This window comes from Pinus tabuliformis, chromosome Q, assembly GCF_031772625.1.
Source record: "Pinus tabuliformis cultivar Carrire ecotype Pingquan chromosome Q, CPIR1, whole genome shotgun sequence".
NCBI classification, from domain to species: domain Eukaryota; kingdom Viridiplantae; phylum Streptophyta; class Pinopsida; order Pinales; family Pinaceae; genus Pinus; species Pinus tabuliformis.
In genome coordinates this window covers 1,152,919,640-1,152,934,507 of record NC_142296.1, presented here as the reverse complement: position 1 = coordinate 1,152,934,507, position 14,868 = coordinate 1,152,919,640, and the positions used below count along the sequence as shown (strand labels likewise).

The window sequence follows — 14,868 nt, the reverse complement described above, 5'->3', positions numbered from 1 at the left end:
TTATTGAATATAGTGGGGAAAATCTGCCAGATTGTGGAGAAGAGGCTTGGAGGTGAAAGTTTAGCATTATATTGTTTCCTTTCATAATTAATGGAAATCTATGTTCTCTTCCTTATATGAATTTGTGTTCAGCATGTTATATGATTGTATCTATTGCTTTTTATCTAACGATCCTCCAAAGAAGATCACATGTTGTACTTGTTTAGTTGTGATTGTGTGTAGGGATAGAGATCTTGTGCGGATGTGTTGGATCTCTTGAGTGGAGCACAAGATCTGCATCGAACTTAAACCCTTCCCCAACATGCGAGGATTCTAAGTGTGGTCTCTTATCTTTATAGCATAGATCCGACTGCTTGTTGCACGATCGGGCATTTGGGATTGGGATTAGTTTATTATTCCATTGATTTTGTTCTTCTTTGTCTGGTGATCGGATTTGGAAACAAGTTCGCAAAGAAACAACTCCTTGAAGATTTAGCTGCAACACTCCCCTCACCTCCGAATATCCTTCCGTCCATACAACCCATTCTACTCACATTTCACACTTCATGTTTTATTACTTCGCTAATTTTACCCCTATTTACTTTTACTTCTTCACACAAATTATTTTCCAAATTTGCACATCTCACCTATTCATTATTAACATTTCTCATTTCATTTCTATCCTAAGTTTGTTTGTCATATGTTTCCATGACATGAGGCAACTAGATGGACATATTCTGGGATGAAATTTGGAGGGAATTGATTGAAAAAATGTGATTGGGAAATGAGTTGGCAAACAAAGGACAAAAGTTTACACTCTCCACAAAATACACAAAATTCCATTATTTGATGATAACCCACATGGAATACCTAGGTTAAATAGAAGATATATGATGAGATATAAAGCCTTTATCAACTCATACAAACAAACCATGTATGGTCTAAACATGAGTTTAAATGTATTAAGCAAGAAGAGTTCTAGGTTGCGGGAAGGTGTCAGAAAATTCCTTCTAAAATTGGTATGGAGGACATGGTTGGATTGGATCAAACAAAACCCCAATAAATGTTTGAGGAATCCAACTAAATATTTGAGAATAATTAAATAAATTTAACCAAGATTCACTCTTGTACTTCCTTGTCTCTCGTTCCGAAGAGGTCCTCTACTTGAGCTATGGCCAAAGATTTTCTGAGAAAGAACTCAAGGTTTTCAACCAAGCTATTAGAGGAACATGAATTGGTAATCGAACAAATGTTCCTTTTGTGGATTCAACAATTTAAACGTATTCATATCTAATGGGAAACCCACATAACCAATCAATATAGTATGTTTTCAAGGCCACCTCCAACTACCTAAAACTTGATCAATTTATTATTAGTGTAAAAATCCATATGGTTTCATGATAGGAAACCCACTTCACCTTATCGATCGGGGGGGTGGTTGGGGTGGGTGTGAGGGGAATGCTATAAATATGGGTGGTGTCTTAGAGATAATGGGTTGGGAAATTTTGTATTGAAAAGGTAGAAAAGAATTATGTAAGAACTATCTTTTGCTTGATACTTAATGCTAAGAAGCCATTCGAGGCCAATACTTTGCAACATAAATTAATATGTTTATTAAAATAATCTATGAGCATTGATTTTTTTGATATATATATATATATATATATATATATATATATATATATATATATATATATATATATATCCACACACACACACTTTTAAATTATGCATTTATATGTTAGTTTGCTCAATGTTCGCACAATTATTCTTCCAAATTATGATCTCATGGACTTGTGTAGCAAGGCTATGTGCATGAATGGACCATTCCATGTATGCATTTGTTCTGATGCATAATTAGAATAACTACTCCTTTCATTTAATTAATGCAATATTGTTAAAATATTTCAATTTCTATAGTTAAAGTAATTTGTGATGTTACATTCTAGCAGAATTGGGCTAATCTAGTTTGCAGAATTTTATCATGTTTTATTTTATATTTCAGCAGGTTAGTGTTTAAGGGGTTACATTTAGTGACTATTTATTTTCAAGGTTAAATCACATTGAAACTGGTTTTTGGTCCACTAATTTATAGGATTCAACCATCCTAAGTATGGGATAGACTGATTGGGTCTCTGTATCGTGTGGGATCCCTTGGCTAATTGGTGGGACATCATAACCCACAAATAGTAGTATTAGTTAACAAACTCACACCAAACAAAGGCATTCTTTTTTACTAGCAAAGTTAAGGGAGAAATATTTTTTCCATTTTTCACAAACTTCCTGTAATATATTATAATTTATAAGAATCCATGCAAGTTCTCCAGGGTCTTGGGATAAAGCCAATATTCCGTATTTGTGAATTTCTTGGGATCAAATTGTACTACATCCCAACTTCCAATGTGACCCATCTATTCAACCCTGAAGAATTCAAAATAATATTTAGAGCATTTCATGAATAACTTGTGGTCTTAGAGGAGTTGTATTATTATGTTGAGATGCTCTATGTAGTATTCCCATGTTTTGTTATAGATTGGAATATCATGAAATAATACTAGCACAAATTTGTGAGGGAATGCTTGAAAGATGTTATTCATGAGGCTCTTGAAGGTTGTTGAAGCATTGCAAAGGCAAAAGGGCATGGTTAGTGAAGAACTTGGCACAATGAAGTTTATTTTAAAGGTAATTAAAAATTGATATAGGAAATTTGTACTTGATGGTCCACTTGTTGAGAAATTGAAAATTAGAAAAATGTGTTAGGTACCTTCCTTATTTAAGACCATGATCACTAGATATCAGTAAGGGCTAGTATTGGGATTTATGATCTTGCCTCTAACAATTCCTAAATGATCTTTTCAATTTACTTTTATTTTTTTATGAAAAATGGTGTTGATAAGTATGTACATTAACTGGTTTCCTACTTGGAATGAGAACATTACCATGGTCACATTCCCCACATGAAGGTAGTAAACCTTATGGTGTTTCAAATACTTGTTGATGCTTATAGAGAACCATATGAAAATCAGGGTGAATATAATATTGTGGGGTGGTGCTGACTATATATATGTCATTAAACTTTGTAATAATACATGAGAAACCTTTCCTTTCCAACTTCTCCATGTGATGAGATATGATAATTTCAAGAGAACAAGATCATATAATTCCCTTGGGGTTATGTTTCTACCATTCCTAAGTGATTCTCATTTATAATTTATTCGAAATCCAAGATGATAGGTCCCAAATTGTTTAACCATAACCCAAGAACTATATCACAACCATCTTAATAACAAACATGTGAGTTTTGTTCTAGCATTTCCGGATTACTCATATTGAAGCTTTTATGGTCAGTGTTTCGAGTCATCGAGTGTGGATAATCCTCATGACATGTGAATTTTGAGATGATACTTACCATTTTATAGTTTCACATTTTCATATTGGCCCCCACATTTCATCATACCAGTGTTTTATATTATAATTTGAAATTAGATATGGGATGTACATAACAATGGATTTCTTGTGCTACATTTTGATAAATTGTAGGTTCTACCACTATCAATCAACACAATCACTGTGAATTTCTTGATATAGTTAATCAATTTTAAGAATATGAGTGCTAATAAACTTGACAGGGCATGGAGAAAAAAATGGGGTTCCTCATAGGTTGCTTGCATGGGGTCTTTATCTTCCATTGGGCAGTGTCTTCCAAGGCTATTTAAGTAGTATCTTCAATAGGAATGCCCTTGGAGTAGTCATGTGGAGATACATCCATTTGAAATGATTACTTCCAAGGACATTCTTGTTAAAGATACATCCATTTGAAATGATTTATGTTCTTTACATTTGTTCTCTTTCAAATACTGCTCATCATAATTATAGCAAACAAGAAGGAATTTTCATTTTTCCATTTCTTTTGGAGATGACTTATCCATGGATATTATCTATGAGTTGGATGAGTTGAGGGTATTCACCATAGGAGGTTTAGCATGAGTTATTAATAAATATATCTTGGTTTATGTGTTTATTTCATCATGACATGTGCTCAAATTTCTTTTTTGATACCAATGATGAAACATTATCTAAAAATGAATCATTTTGGCCTTCTATACAAATTTCTACTTGTTAAAAGGTTATAGTCCATAACAATGTTGGTTTGGTGTAATTTTGTTAAGCATCCAAAATGGTGAGTGTTTCATTCAAAACAAGCATATTGTACTTAAACAAAGTGGGTCTTGGTAATGTAACCTTGACATAACTACTTACATTATTGTCAACACTACCAACATTTAGAATCTAAATATAATGCCCCCACTTTTATTCCTTGTAGAGCATCAATAATGTCGTGGAGAAAGAGATAATGTTCCATTTTGGTGGCCCAAAACCAGGGATGAAACCCAACAATTTTATTCATGTTGAATTCCATGAATTATGATCCTGAAAGTGTGGATGATGGTTATATGGAAACAACGTGTTATGGACCACATTCTTGGGTTGGGATTTCTCCTTGCTGGGGTCAACATTTGTAAATTGAAAACTAATATTGAAGTGGGCATCTAATATTTTAAATTAGTGGCAATGTGATTTCATTATTTGATTTATAACATGGAGTGTAGCATTAATGCTAGCAACCTTTCTATCCATACCATGGCGATAAGCAGGTTAGGTTGGTTCTCCAAGTTGGCCATGTCGTAGGCATTAACCATGGGACAACCAAGGAATTTTTGGAAGTTTTATTTTTCACTTATCTCCTTATGATTCATGGCTTGAAAATATTTTATTTATATATAACGTGAATAATTATATTATTGGGTCTACGAATATTCTTTAACCTCAATTACTACTCCTGATTATAACTATGACGACACAATCTCTAAATTCCTTTGAATGGAAAAATGCAGGAATTTTACTAACTGGTTGCGGAAACTAAGGTTTGTATGCTCCTAGAGATAAAGGAGTGCTAACCACCATATCTCTCTAATATACTTGTGGGGTCCATCATTAGTACTCATCTTGATATCTCAAGGCACTAACTAAGAATGCTCAACTATGCCCTTAGTCATTTGATCCAATTTCACAAGTAATACAGAGTGATTAAATTGAATGTCGTTCTTGGTGACTATCGAAACAAATTGATGATTAATTGAATAGGTGGTTTTTGGTATAGGCACGTGGAAGTGGGATTCTATATATAGGTGTGGTCTGATGCAATACTATTGTAAGTGGTATGAACAAGGGTTACAAGGGTTTCAAATAAAATGATTAAGTTGTATTCCCTATATATATATATTTTTCCTCAACTATAGTTTTACCTATTAAATAATATATCACTATGCTTTTAAAGACATCAAAATACATTTATAGTCTTAAAAGAAATATTCAAAATTTTGATGGTGTGCTACCTTAGGAAAGAGCTTCGATACTACTTGTTGTGTTCCTTGATCCCTTTTTCAAAATAAAATATTTACACAAATTTCCAAAAAAACAAATGTTTTAATGCAACGAGTATAAAAGAATCCAAAATCACATATAAATTCATTTGTTTTCTAAAGTTGTTCATTGATCATAATTGAAGTGTTTCCTATCCAATGGTTTCAATACATAATATAAAAAAGACATTATATTTAATAAATTGTTATTAATATGATAAACTTAAAATAGAAAGAAATTAAATTAAATGGTAATAATTTTTCAAAAGAATATTAATACCATGGCTGAAAATTGTTGGAATTTTAAGACTTTTCATAGAGCTAATATTTTATCTTTAATGTTATGCCTGAAAATCCTTGGAATTTTATGGTTTTTCAGAGACATGATATTTTATCTTTAATGCTATCCCTGAAAATCCTTGGAAATTTAATATTTTTTAGAGACATGATATTTTATCTTTAATGTTATGTCTGTCATTGGAATTTTAAGGTTTTTAAAAGTCATGATATTTTATCTTTAACATTATTATTAAAATAAGTTGAGAATCTATCTCGAAAAAAAAATGCGTTATTCCAGCATCAACACTTTTCGTTTTCAGAGTGTTTTCTGCACAAAAAATGAATTTTACTTCCATTTTCAAAACATGTTGAAAATTAACACTAAAAAAAAGGTTATTCAACACTTTTCGCTTTCAGACTGTTTTTCATGTTCTTTTGGGTTTTTTTTTTATTAGAGTTCTCAGTTCGTTTGATCATTAACTTTGTTTAGTGACATCGTTTTATAGAATCCAATGTGTTAATTAACACTTTAGTCACGGAAGACTTCATTATTTTTATAAAACCACTTTGAATAAGAAATAGTCCATCTTAGAAAAAATCTCTACATAGTATTATATATTTAAACTCTTACCCTAACACATGTCTTTCCCTAAAAATGACACTATAAATACATAATGTAATATCTTCTCTACATTCAAGATCTCACCTAGAAAATGTTTATATCCTCGTAAAAACACAATATTATTTTCAAACATTATACCCAATGTAATATCTTCTCTACATTCAAGATCTCACCTAGAAATGTTTATATCGTCCTTAGAAAAACAAAGAAAACACAACATTATTTTCAAACATTATTATTTTTTAAGAACATGTTTAAAAATGTTTTTGACAAATATGACTTCTTGTTAAATTAAAAGATTTATCAGTACCCTTATTCTTCTTGAACTTTATACATATGCCAAATTTAACCATCCATAAAAACTCGACTAAAAAACATATTATTAACACAACAATAGACAAGCTACCACATAGGTGCATTCTAATAATTAAATTTAGCTATCCATAAAAACTAGTCTTAAAAAACATATTATCACCCACCATAAACAAACTACCACGTGTTACAATTTAAAAATTCTAATCTCACCAAAGTCATATATCCTTTTACTAAATTGAAAATCTTACCAAAACTCAAATATTATTCCACACTTCTAAGAAAAGCTATTAACATAAAAAGGTACCCCAATAATATTACTTCAAAAAATAGAAAGAAATTAAGCCAACCTTAAGACCTTAGTATTCATCGTCTTCGTCAATGCATACAACACTTAATTTGTGCCTCCCTTTTGATATGTTATGTTGCCCTCTCTTAGCTCTCTCCTTCCCTAAATAAAGTTTCCTTTCAGTCTTATTTTCATTATCTTTTCCTTTACAATTCCTTTAAGTGGTTTTTTTTATCTTTCTCCTGGTCCTATTTCATTCATTTAAATTATTTTCTTAATGTTGCTCTCATTTTATTCATTCTTTTTACCTTAATAAGCATTTTTTTTATATAATTAGTTTTCTTATAATGGTTGATTTTATAATTTATTGTTATTTTTAATCTATACTATTTTAAATTTAATTTAAAATGCTAAATCCAAAATTTAAGCACAGATAATTCAACCCAATTTCCAAAAATCCAACCAAAACTCCCAAAATCGCACTTAAATAATTACTCCGAAATACATTAAAAAGGCTTTTAACGTTTTTGGTGTTGGGTGTCATTCTCCTCATCCAGTGGCGGCGAATCTGTTAATGAGAGCGAGGGCATTACTGATGAGCTTGCACATATAATGAACGCGAGCCGTGACCATGGTCTCAACTATCCTCTTAACGCCCTGAAAGCCGTCGAGGCAGGAATTCTGGTTGGTGAGGGCGGCGTTCATCCACGTCTTGATGTTGCCCATCTGAATCTGGAACGTGCTTTGCCGCAGCTTCTCCAGCTCCGACAGAGATTCGCGAATCTGGTCCGTGGTGACCCCGAAATCCTCTATACAATCCCCAAGCACCGCTTTTTCTCTTTTACTCATCGTACCTACTCTGGCTTTCATGCCGGCGGCACAGACTGAAGCGTTGCGGGCATTAACGAGAGTCGTCTGTACGGCTGCCTTCACGAGATCGCTCTGCGTGGCATTCAGAGACCCGCGTAAGAAAAGAGGGACGAAACGCAGACCTGCGGATACAGAGTCACCTCGCAGAAAGTTTTGATAAATTCCGCCATGACGGGATTCAAGCCCTTCGTCGCTAACGCTGAACCGTGAATGGGTGCAGCAGGACTGATAAAAAGAATAATAACTGCCGGAGACATGGCGATTCGATGTGGACACGTATTTGTAGGACGCATATGGGTGAACTTTGCTCTACTCTGCTCCCCTATAAATAGGGGGTTCGCACCCTTACCTGATTTGCCATTCAACTGTTACATGTGATCGTGGCCAAGTTGGCACCTTTATTTTTCCGAATATTACCTTTACTTTCATGGCAAATCCGTCGGCGGTTCCTAGTTATTCACAAACACGCTGTGAGTTCTTTCTGCACACTAACAAACTTCAATGCTGAACCCTAAATGTTAGAAATTGACATCTAGAGCAATGGCGCATAACTCATCACATTATTGATAAATAATATGTTTTTTTTTTAAACATATATGACATAAAACACTGATTCACACATTTAAATCACAACTACAATTTAATTTATAATTTATATAGGAAGCAATAATTTTTAGTTTAATTCTTGGGAACTCTTAATGATAATATATGGAAACATTACTTCAAATATCCTCCGTAATGTTTATATAGAAAATATTGAAAACACATATTACAATAATAAGGATAATCTATGTATAACTGGTTTGGTCTGGTCTGGTCTTCATATCCACTCTGGAATTTCACAAATATCACTCTTTTACCATCACATCTTCGAGTTGTCACTTGAATTCCATTTAAAAAATAAATGTCTTTGATCATCGTTGATGAACATTGCAAGATCAACAATGTTGACACCTCAGCTCGTCGGGACTTCCGCGATAAGCGTCATCAAATAATGAACCATCCTATGGACCAACCACCATCTATAGGATATTTCACTTTTGGATATCTGGCAGTTGCTAAGACATAGGTAGGCCTGGATACTGAATGTGTTCAAATGTTGATCAAACCACTTGACCTTATTAACAAACAAGAATTGATGTTTTTGACACCGGAGCTTCCAGTTTAAGAACCACCAACCCTTTTTATAACCAGAATTGAAAGAAATGAAAAACTACTTCAAATCACACCAAAAACAACAACAGGTTTCACATAGAAATCACATTGTCTTCTCAACAAACTCGGCTGCTGGAATCATTAAAGATCTAGCACATAGCTTATAAAAAAGTGAAACTGAAACCTCATTACAACGACCCAGGAACACGCCCATTGGATAGGACCCAACTAAATTGAGGTATGACCCATTGGATAGGACCCAACTAATAAGCTTTGAAATCAAAGCCTTATTGTGCCTATCTTAAAAAATGGGGACAACAATGTTCCCTCTAACTATAGGACCATTATGAATAGCCACATCCTAGCCAGCTTTATGGGCTCATTTTGGAAAAAAATCTTAGGCTTTGGCTTGAGAACCCGGGTAAAAGAGCTAAAGGGCAAGCTGGTTTTAGGAGGCATCGCTCGACCGTTGACCACCTTGTCACTGTTAGGATCATCACAGAGGAATGCCACAATAGTAAAACCGATCTCTTTTGTTGTTTTGTGGATTTTAGAAAAGCTTTTGACATTGTCCCCCGAGATAAGCTCTACGAGAGGCTTGAAGAGATCATGGTCCCTCCTGAACTGACGATTGTTGTGATCCACTTTTACGAGACTGTCATTGCTAAGCTTAAGACCAACGAGGGGTGGTCTAAAGATATTAAATGTAATATCGGGGTTAAGCAAGGTTGTCTCCTTTCCCCTACCCCTTTTGGTATTTTCATTGATAAGCCAGAGGAGTGTCTAGAAATGGCGGGCTGTAAAGGCACCAAGCTCGCTGGTATTATCATTGGTCTTCTTCTTTATGGTGATGATATTGTTCTTCTTGTAAGAAGCCACAATGACCTAGACAAGCAAATTAAGACTCTTCATGTCTACTTCTCCAAGATGGGTATGGTAGTTAATACTGACAAGGCTAAAGTCATGATCATTAAATACAAAAAGATCACCCATGGTAGTTTCATCTACGATAACCATTGTCTTGAGCAGGTTTCTTCTTGTAAATATTTGGGTATTTAATTTCCTCATCACCTCAACTAGAATTAAAGCATCGAGAGAAGAATTATTGGAGGTTGGAAAGCTTATTACGAGCTTGAAAGCAATTGTAAGTCAGCCTATTTTTACATTTGAAGTAAAAAAGTGTTCCTCTTTGAGACTCTCGTCACCCCCGTTATCTTATATGAATGTGAAGTTTCGGGGTGCAATATATCTAGGGAGTCATGGAGAAAGATTGAGATGATCTAGAAGAAATTCATAACCTATAACCGCAAGATTAAGGGAAATACTCCCTATCCTATATTCTTGATCGAAGTTGCCATGTCTGCCATTGAAAGTGTGGCCATGTTTAGATATCTAATGTATAAGAAGAAGCTTCACAATATGGAATCCAAGAAGCTCCCAAAAATTGCTTCTAACTTTAGTCAAAACCCCCACATACACCTTAAGTGTGGGTGGCATCAAGATGCTCAATCTTGACTCAACCTTTTGGGGATTAAGGAGGAGATCATCATGGGAAGCAAGGACGGTATCAAAGATATTCTTACCTCCAGTTTTAAGGACAAGATGTGGCATGCTAAGGAGGTAGAAGATAAAAGGAAGCTAAGGTACTATAAGAAGGTGATCAACCCCACCCTCGATAACCAGAATTATCTCTCTATGTTGACTAGCACTAAGAAGAAAATGAACATCGCTAGGATCAGAACTAACTCTCATGAGCTTCAAAGTGAGACCGGGCGGTGGTCTGCTCTCAAGATTCCTTGGGACAATAGAATTTGTCAGTTTTGTGATACTAAGAAGGTGGAAGATGAAAAACACTTCCTTTTAGATTACCCAACTCTTGCCCACATCCGCTCTCAATTCCTTATCATCAGTGACACCTCTAATCTTCTTGACTTATTAAGCCAATCCAACTATAGCGATCTTGGAACGCTTCTTTCCCTATTTTTTTATCACAAAAACAAGATTTTGAAGAATGACAATTAGGCTCTCTTTTATTGAGGTCCGATAGACCACATTGGGCTTAATAGACATTAACTATCATCATCATTTTAAAATATTCTCATTAATAGAATGACAAAATTTAAATATTTTATAATATTATTTTATTAAATGCAAATTATTCAAATTAATTATAATAATAATAAATTATTCTTTAAATTTCTATTTCATAATTTAGTTATAATAATTTTTTATTTATCTTTATATGCTTTTTAACATTTTTTAGATTTTCCTTAAGATAAGGAGAATTATTCTAAATTTTTAACATTTTAAAATTATTATAAATTTTAATAATATAATTGTTTTTTAGAGAAGAATTTTCAGCGAAAATCATATAGAGATAATTTTGTCAACGCGTTTCGAAGATTCATCATCATGACAAGTTGAATGAGCAGATCTTGTTATGCAATATAAATAGTTTCGAAGATTCATCATCATGACAAGTTGAATGAGCAGATCTTGTTATGCATTATAAATAGATCAGGCAAAATATGGAGGTAACGACTATATGCATTATAAATAGTTTCGAAGATTCATCATCATGACAAGTTGAATGAGCAGATCTTGTTATGCATTATAAATAGATCAGGCAAAATATCTAGGTAACGACTAGAATAATGACAGCTCGATTTCACTGGGAAATGGCTAGTTAGACCAATTTTGTTTTTTCCAAATCAGTTAATTCGGTTATTAATTTTCTTATTAAATTGACAATTTTATAAATATATATTAAAATAAGTGAGTTAATATACTATAATCATAAAATAATAGAGTAATTAAAAATAGATAATAGTTAACTATATTTTAAATAAATATACGTTGATTATATTTTAAATATAATTATTAAATCTCCCTTTTAACTGATATTTTATTTAAAATATAATTAACTTATATTTATTTAAAATACAGTTAACTATTATTTATTTTTAATTACTCGATTACTTTATGATTATAGTATATTAACTCACTATTTTAATATATATTTATAAAATTGTCAATTTACGTTTATTTTAATAACAAAATTAATAACTGAATTAAATGATTTGAAAAAAAAAATGGTCTAACTAGCCGTTTCATCGAGCTGTCATTATTCTAGGTGTTACCTAGATATTCTGCCTGATCTATTATAATACATAGCAAGATCTGCTCATTCAACTTGTCCTGATGATAAACCACATTGGTTGGTTCAAACGCGTCGACAAAATTATCTCTATGTGATTTTCGCTGAAGATTCTTCTCTAAATTGATATGGATCACAAAAATTCAATAATATAATTGTTAATAAAAATATAATTTATATCGCAAATTAAAAAAAAAAAAAAAAACCTTTATCATGTATTTTCAATAATTGATATTTATAATAATTTCAATTATTCTTTTAAATATAGAGCTAAATTTTAAATATGTAATTAAGAAATAATAGAAATTAATATATTTAAAATACATCATAAAAACACAATTTTATCATTATATAAAAGTCTATTTAATAAAAATTATACACAATAAAATACAATTAGTTAATACTCGGACCGAGACATCACTTTTACCGAAAAAAACTAAAGTTTTTGAAAATATTTTTTTATTTTGTGCCCACCAAATTCTTTTCCTTCAAAAAGAGTAAAAGGGAATAATTTTGTTCCTTGATTCTTCGAGATCATCTCATCCTTTTTGTTCGTGTTTTTGCAACGAGGATTCACCTTCCCCTACGGTACCATGATCCATTCCATGATCCATTCGTTAGGTATTTTAAATAATTTTTTTAGGATCCTGGCTCATTATAGATCTAAAAAAATTTTCACAAAACAATTCATTTCTTTCTGATTTATTAGTTTCATAATGTAGAGTATAAAATTTGAAATATTTTAAATATATTTATTTTAATGATAAGCCACGGTCAACCATGGTAGATGGCTCGAAACATTTATCGAACAACTATGGATGTGATGATTCAAAAACTCTACATATTACAAATAGCAAAATCCTCAAAATAATAATATTTTAAATATTTAAATAAAATATCATAAGTTGTGGGACGCTAAAGTTTTGGAGTGAGTTTTGGAGTGAGTGATTCGATTTAGCAATGCGATGCGATTGGTCGCTTTAGTGCTGACAACCACATTGAGACTGGTGAATGCACAATATGTTGTGTTTATCTTTTGTAAAGTCACTTTAACGCCTCCTCTATGGAAGACAGTGAGCCCTGCTGTTTCTTCGAGTTTTTGTCCGGTAGACGATGCCGTCTCTTTTACACTCTCAATCTCTTATTTCACACCTCTTGTGGGAGAAGGATACCCGTGAACGAAGCCTATAATGGTAAGCATAGGGATATATTTAGAGATGATGGGATTGTGACAACCAAGACACGTAGATCCCGTGTCACATGACTCACTGGTTTGAAGAGAAACATATACTGTCATTAAATTTTGTAAGGTTGGCCTATAGTGGGGGGATGTTGAGTAAACATCCTCAATAGTTAGATATATTTATATTTAATTATTGAGTAAAACATAATTTTTCCATGATGGTGTGATCGTTTATATTAATATTTTTTTAAGACTAAAATGAGGAAACTTATTTAAAAAATTTAGAATTTTATTTTAATGTTAAAAAATATTAAGAGAAGTGTTTCAAAGTTATAATAATTTTACTTAGTTAAAAGGTTAAGATGGTTAGTAATGTGATAAATATTTTGAAATTTAAATTTTATTTGAGTATAAAATAGGCGATTTAAGAGAAAGTGTTTTTCATTTTCAACCTTTTTACTGCCAAAAGTGTGACAAAATCTTTCATCCCATTTGGGAAGGCTCTTATCTTCCATATTATTTAACCTCCCCTATTTACCTCCATGTTCTTTAAGATCTTCTTATACATCACATACCTTCGTCATAGCCATGCTCTCAATGGGTCAAAGTCTTGTTTCGATGGAGATGATAGAATATGGATTATTTCCTTTAATTTTCAAATTATAAGTGATAATTTGATTTCAGTATGCTCTATCTTTCTCTTTGAAGATACTACATCCCCAAACTTCACATCCATATAAAATACTAAAGCTACTAGAGTCTTAAACATAAACTTTTTCTTTAATCACATATTTAAATATTTTCTAGTTTACAATTGTTTTCAAGTTCATAATAAGTTTTCCACCCTTCACTAATAATTTTCTAATTGTTAAGTTGAGCTTTTGATGAATATCAACATCATTTGAAGGAATACACTTCCTCCCAGTTGTAGTTGTCATATAAAAATTATTATATATGATCTTTCTCTATTAAATTATCATGACTTTTATTTTGTTGGTATCAACCATCATTTACATCTTGGAATATATGTTTTGTAGGATTCTTAGTTGCATACCCATCTTTAGTTGCATATTTATCTTTGCAAGAAAATATTGAATGATTCTCACTTGCATACCCATCTTGAAACATAAATTTTAGAGAAATCTTAGTTGTAAACCTATTTTGGAATAGAAATTTTAGAAAATTCTTAAATTCTTACTAAAATTATAAAAAATCCTTACCAAGCTTCCTCTAAATACTTTTCTAAATTAACAATCTATATACCAAAAAAACAAAAAACACCCTAATTGATTCTAATATTGCAATTAATTTCTTTTATTACAAAAATATACAAAACTATATATATTTTACCCCTTATTTAAACCTATGACTTCTAAACCAACAACAAACACATGTGCTTAAGTATTTCAACCATTATTTACACACTAACATAATATTTGGACATGCATGTACTTGAGCGTCCCATAGTTCTGCTTTTCAGCAGTGTTGTAATTTCTTTTTCAGTGGTACTGAAAGAACTTTGATTTCATCGTTATCCATATCGCGGGCTATGGATCATTGCGTTCACCAAAACAGCCAATCTATCCATTACTTTTTCGA

General features: G+C 32.1%; 1 pseudogene; it reads right to left on the bottom strand.

Moving 5' to 3' along the window:
- Nucleotides 1–7,361: 7,361 nt before the first annotated feature.
- LOC149223730 (pectinesterase inhibitor 10-like) lies at nucleotides 7,362–8,031 on the bottom strand (annotated as a pseudogene).
- Nucleotides 8,032–14,868: the final 6,837 nt, after the last annotated feature.